The sequence below is a fragment of the Pinus tabuliformis genome, chromosome 1_2 (genome assembly GCF_031772625.1).
Source record: "Pinus tabuliformis cultivar Carrire ecotype Pingquan chromosome 1_2, CPIR1, whole genome shotgun sequence".
Taxonomy (NCBI): Eukaryota; Viridiplantae; Streptophyta; class Pinopsida; order Pinales; family Pinaceae; genus Pinus; species Pinus tabuliformis.
The window spans coordinates 1142864051-1142870881 of record NC_142298.1 but is presented as its reverse complement, the minus strand read 5'-3'; positions in this window follow the sequence as shown (position 1 = coordinate 1142870881).

Here is a 6831-nt window from a genome sequence, read left to right as displayed (position 1 = left end):
CTTAAGTGCAAAAGGAATTATCGTATACTGAAAGCATCCCCACTCAGTCACGAAGGTAGTCTTACTCATGTCTTCTCATGCAATATTTATCTGATGGTATTTAGAGAACCCATCAATGAATGAATATGCCTCCTGTCCACCAACATTATCCATCACTTCATTTGTGAACCGAGTTGGAAAAGGATCATGAACATAAGCATCGTTCAACTTCTTGAGATCTACGCAAATCCTTATTTCATCCTTTTGCTTCTTTTCCTGAACTACCATTGGACTCACCCAATCAGATTCCTCTGCTTGTTCAATAATACCTGCTGCAAGCATCTTTTCCAACTCTAAGTGGACATTTTCCTTGCACCTGGGATTAAGGCGATATGGCCTCTGCTTAATAGGCTTCATGTCTGGTTTCAAAGTTATTTCCATCACTCCCAAATTGTCTATGATTCCTTTTAAGTTTGAAAACTTCGTGGAAAACAAATCCTAGTATTCGCAGAGTAACTCAATGACCTTATCCACCGTAGCATCATCCTAGTAGTCCCAAATCTTCGAAAACTTTAGCTTCACCTCTATGCCAATGTTCACATGTCTAGTTTTCAATGGCACGGTGATATATGGATTCTCTATTTGTGGTCCCTCAACCTTGCGATGGCCTTTTTCCTCTGGGATATTAATGTTCCTTGGATCCTCGTCTTCTTCTTCAGCAGTTATATTGTAGCACTCTAGTGCATGGCACAACTGGGTGGTCCAATCTGGTTGAATCAAATCTAAAGGATCCTATGGTATTCTGAATATCTCTCCGTTGACCTCCCGCAATGCCTCATCGATGCATTCAAATCCATCCTCAAAACTGAATGTCATCAAGAATCCCTGTCTCAAACTATCCCACTCTTCAGTGCCATGGCAGAGATTTGTTTCCAAGTACCAATTCATTGGTATTACATCCAAAGTATGACAGAATAAATGTTCCCACTTAGGTTGTGGCTTCGCTCCATAAACCTCAGTCCAGTTTGCCAAATGGTCATGTGGATCGTTCCTTCCATCATATTTCTCTGTTAACCAAACTTTTGGGTGGCCAAACCGTAATCTCATCATCTTTTTTGTACTCGCGCCATCCCTCAAAACTCTCTTTATGCGTACCCCACCAGCTTGCGGGTGTAGCGCACAGTGCCAAATCCATGGCTTAAAAGCAATGCTTTTCTGGCACTTCCCTTTCAAATCCATCCAAAAATTTATCTATGTTAGTTAAACCATAATAATAAGGAAAAATTCTTAAATCTGATGATACACAATGCAATGATTTAGTCATCATGTCACAGTGCAGTGTAGATACTTCGTGCAACCTATTATGCTAGTGTTCCAACTCCTCATCTGAATCCGATGTATAGGAACTTTCGCTGTCCCATGCAATGCATCCATCAGCTGTCGGATTCACCCAATCTTGATCTCGCGCTATAATCTTGTAGATCTGGTCCAAATCATCGTCACTTTCGTAATCACAGACCAGTTCAATATAGCACAGTCGTTCTGCAGGGTGCAAAGGTACTACTATGCAGAGCTATTTCCTTTCAAACAAACATTGTCCTCTTCTTCAAATTGATCACCCCTTTCATATCAATAGCCCAATCAATCCCCAGGAGAGTGAGGTAGGTATTATTGTCATCAACAATCTCTATCACTTCGAAATTAGCCAACGTGCTCGTGCCTTCAATATCTACTGTCACTCCCTGCAATCTTCCCATGGGGATAATCTTCTGTTGATTTTCCATCCGTAATTGAATCGGAGACCACTGTAGCACAGGTCTTCCCATTCTTTCCCATGTCTATTTAGGCAATACGTTCGCATATGACCCCAAATCTAGAATAACTTGATCCATTTCATACTCCCTTATTTGCATAGTGAGCCTCATCTAATGCCCTGTTCTTGCCTTAGACTTACCAGTTTTTCTGACTACGCGAGGTCCCTCAGGAGAATTTTATTTTCTGGCACACTTATTTATAAAATCCTTTAATCCTTTCACAACCTTTCTATCGCACGAAAGTTCAAGAAAGTTTCCAAAATGGTAGTAAGCATAGAGGGGTCCATTTCTTCAGACAACTTATCATAACTTCCTAAGGTAGAGGCCTCAGTGAACCTTTTATTTTCTTCCATGGACGCTTCTTTCACGCACTCCAGATCAAACCAAACCTCCTTTTCTAGAGCTTTGTGGACCCACTCACTTTCTTAAGGTTACTTTCCTTTGTCTTCACTAGTCGTCATTCTGCTTCGCAACATGATATTCACATTAGGATCCTCTTCGCGAGTTCAACCCTCGTCATCTACAAGTTTTTGGTATGTTGTTGAGGTTGCGCCCTCTTCTCCTACATCTTGGCTATCAATAAAGGGTAGTCCTCTATCACGTGATCAAACTAAGTATAGTATTGTCATGAGAGGCACGTCGGGCTCGTACACTGTCGTGCATAGTGTCTCAGAACTCCACAATTGTAGCAAATAACTTGTCCCTGACCTGTTGCAAGTCCTCCTCCACCTCAGCCTCGTTGGCCCCCCCTGATATCCTCCACATGCTCCCCAAGTGCCTTGATCCGGAGGACAAGTTTCTATTTGCATTCAATACATGAGAATTCTCTCCATAATTAACTCATAGCTATGGAAGTTGCACTCATCATGATCCACCAATTTACAGAAATTGCAGAAGAGCTGTTGCAGTGTCTGCACAAATTTCTTTATAAAGTGGCAATTTTCGGTCACGTGTTTTCCAGCTACTTGATAGATAGTGCACCATAGCAAGGGCCCTGTACTTCGACCTAGCTGAGCTTCCAGCCTTAGAGGCATTGGCCCTCGTCCTGTAACATAATTCATGAAGACAAGGCAGTGATATTTGTCATGACCTTGACTCTTACACTTTAGGCACTAAACTTCTTCACGCACCTCTGGTCGAGTTGCTCTATCCTACTTCAGACATTGAAACTCTAGTAAAAGATTCTAAAAATCTACGTGAATATGCAACACTCCCAAAGCAACGTCATGAATTAGCGTTTCATGTAGTCTCATCGCTATTTCCAGTGCTTCTTCCTCGGTCCCAATATTTTGCTGTGATAAAGCAACCCTTAAGTGAGGCAAGGGTGAAGCTACAAACCATTCGCAGTGTTGCCCATCCATAAGATTCATGTTAGCTTCGTGGATCTGGAATTTCAATCTCTGATTCAACTTCGAGGGTGTTTCACCAGGCCCCATCATGATTTGCTTGAATCTAACGAATAATTTCAATTCATACTTGGGCCTACTGAATTCCTTAGTCAGCGCGGTATAAATGTTTGCTAACAGAGCCGTCGGTTTATCGGTACAATACTTAATGTACCATGTTAGTGCACGATGATGTAGAGTAGTAACCAACGTTGCTTTCTTCATCTGATAATCTGTAATGTTCAGCGTTGTCCATAGGCATTCACAATGAACCAAAATTGGTCTAGGTCCTCACCTCCCAAGCCCTCCAAAATGGGCAATGTCATTGTATTCAACATATCGAATGGCGGTGGAGGTGGTGCTGGTGTGGGTGAAGTTGTATGATGTGGAGGTGAAGGTGCAGGTGGTGTGGGCATATGGGGTATTCATGGGAACCCTTACCTTATTAACTGGACACCACTCTCCGGTGAAGCTTGTGCTGCGCCTTCATCGTCGCTCAGAGGAGGCTCAATCAATGGGCTATATTCAAGGCCTTTTCTTCATCTATCCCTGAATAGCTTTCAACTTCACATAGCTCCAAACATCAAGGTAATGGCATAACCCGTTTTTCACATAAGAGAATTTTAATCCATGTATTCAAAGATCTTAAATACTTACCTCGTGGTCCCCTAAAGAAGCATTGCTCTGCCTCGTTGTAGCTGACCAAGATATCGACTGCGAATTCTCTCAAAAATCCTCCTACGACACGATCAAGCCAGTGATTGACAACATGTGCTATCTTATATTTAGAGGCTTCCAATCTCCGCACTAGCTCCGGGGTCCACACTATTGGACCGTCAAGCCTCCACCTTCCTTGATCATCTGCCAATCTAGAAATCCGCTCGTATAGTTTGATCGGGAAGAAACAGAAGAAAATTTTGTGTATCTCTATGTACAGATAATTATCGAACCACTGTTCTTTTGTCAGCTGTAGATTTCTATTTTCTTGCACCGTGAATTCATGGATCTTTCTATCCAACCAATCTTCAATTTATTTCTTTGTTGCATTCCAGTGATGCGACATCACACATATCTTTATGCAGATCCCGGTCCCGGTAATGGAACCACTTGTTGGCATAGTGGGTTCTGACCCACGTTCAGAGTTAAGTTTTCCAAACAAATCCCTACACTACTGGCACTTTCGGCATCAACACACAGAGCATGGATTGAAGTCTCACCCGAAGCAATATTGGGGGATGTTGGAACCAAGTTTCCACACCTAGAGATTAGTGTAATGTCGTTTTATGCCCTAAACCTTCCTTTGCATAGATAAGACTTTATGGCTTACCGAGATAACTTCCTTTAACCAAACTCTAGACCTTTGCGAAGGTTTATGGCTCTCTTTCGTGGACCCTAAATAGGTGAATCACCGGTTTACACGCCTCTGTGATTACTCCTAATTCTGTATTTACCTAGATCAGCTCAAGTGTTGATAAATTTAACATGCAAAAAGATATTCTTCATGTAAACAGTTATTATTACTTGCATTTGTATAACAACATCAATTATGTAAATTTGCACATCAGTAAAGTGTTACTTCATAAACCCTTCATTCATCATAACATAAAAGCGCATTGATTCATAAAAAAAATAAATAGACAAAACAAAGGATTTTCTGGAATAATCTATTTACTAATACTTTATTCTTCTTACAGACTCAAGATATCTCTACACACTCAACTGTAGGGGTCCGCGCACTCAGCTACGGACTCTACTCTAGGTCTCTATGCACAAAGCTATAGAGCCTCTCTTCTACTCTAAGACTTCCACACTCTTACTCTTACTGGCCCATTACATTCATCTTCACCTTCGTTACCTACCTTAGACTCTCTAAGACTCTCGTTTTTATACAATCCCATGGTCCATGAGCCATGGGTAGGTCTATACAAGCTGACACAACTTACATAAAAGAAGGGTAAAACAATTTATGACACTTTACTATCTACGCACTCCGCGACCACAACTTGTAGAGACTTTACGTTTTCTACAAAAAAACTTGGGCTTTCATTCCCGAGGTGACCTTGTCCCAATAGGCCCCCAACAAAAATATCATGACTCGCCCTCGAGTCACTCTGCTGGTGCAGAGATCTTACTGCAGAGATCTCCCAACTTGACTTGTTCCACTACTACCCCAGTCGTGCTCTGTGTGGCTACCTGTTTGATCTGCTCCACTAGTTGTTCTGTTGTTGGTCTTGCACTGTCTTCCTTGATCTTCTGCTGCATTCTCTGTAGGATTTCCAGCTTGTCCTCAATGGCGGCAGAGATAACGTAGGCCTCATCCGACCAAGGCTACAATATGGCCTTGAGGACCACCTCTTTCCTCTGTGATGCTTCCACTTGTTCAAGCAACTGTTTTGCCTCATGCAGTTTGGCCAATCGTTGTGTTATAGCGACGATGCGCATCATTGCTCTAGCTTCATCATACCATTGCTGCAACTCATGGGATTTTATTTTTAACCTCTGCAGGTTAGGATCTTCTTGCAGCATCATGACTACCTCCATGGACTGCTCAAAGAGTGTAGTGAAATCCACCCCCACGACATCTACTGCTGCAACTCCATCCTTTACAGTGGCTTCACGCTGTTCTCTGACCTCTAGCGGAGTTGAAGGCTGTGGCTTCAACTCTAGTTCTATAATTTTTAGGTTCAGTTCAAACTGAGCCTTAGCTACTTCCATCTTCACGTCGTGTACACCTACAGCCAATTTCCTGATCTTCGCGTCCAATGATGCTTCCTCCGGGATATGTAGTTCAGGGACTGTTCTACATGCCTTAGCCACCACGAATGAAAGTTGTTCGTTCTTCGCCTGAACTTTCTTCCATGATTCCAGTGTTGTTGAATTATCCACGAACATCTATTTATTGTTGAATTTTTACTCAACTATCATGCTCAATGCGTGTTGCCCCTGGGCCTTAACCTCTGCTATCACACCTGCTTGTAGTGTGTGAAGGAACTCACTGGGGAGCGTAGCCAAGTTGAGGCCAATATTCTTCAAAGTGCTGACAACAGCCTTGTTAGCAGCCATCTCCATGCTCAAAGATCCATCGGGCAGTGTGACTACCCAGAGATCCATTGACCAAACCATCTTTGTTGCTTGAGTGGTCACCGATGCCAAACTTGTTGATGTAGCGCTGCTTTGTCCTACACCTGCCTGAATTCTGGATGTTTGGATCTACAACTCACACAAATCCTTCTTTATGGTTCTTAGTGCCTGCTTCTGTTGCTGCTCAAACTACTATAGTAGTTTTGCTGTTGTGTCCCACACCCTTCTCCAATATCATCCAAGCCGCCCTCTGTCAAGGTAATTGGATCTACCAATGATTTAGTGCCTTTTATCTTCTTGCGCGGTCCTTCATGTTCCTGCAACCTGTACCGCTTTACTTGGAAGGGATTACTCTCCTGTTGATCTTCACCGCCCTGCTCTAACTGCTCTTCTTCCTCCGTTTCAGATGAAGGAGACTTTTGACTTCTTTTGGAGTCGCGCTCTTCCTTCTCTGCTTGTTCCTTTTTGGCGCGCTCTGCTTCTACCCAGGCCTCCTCCTCAGCCTCCTTCTTCCTCTTCTTAGCCAACTGTTGAACCTTATGTTTGGCCGCTACCTTTTTCTTTTTCTCCAT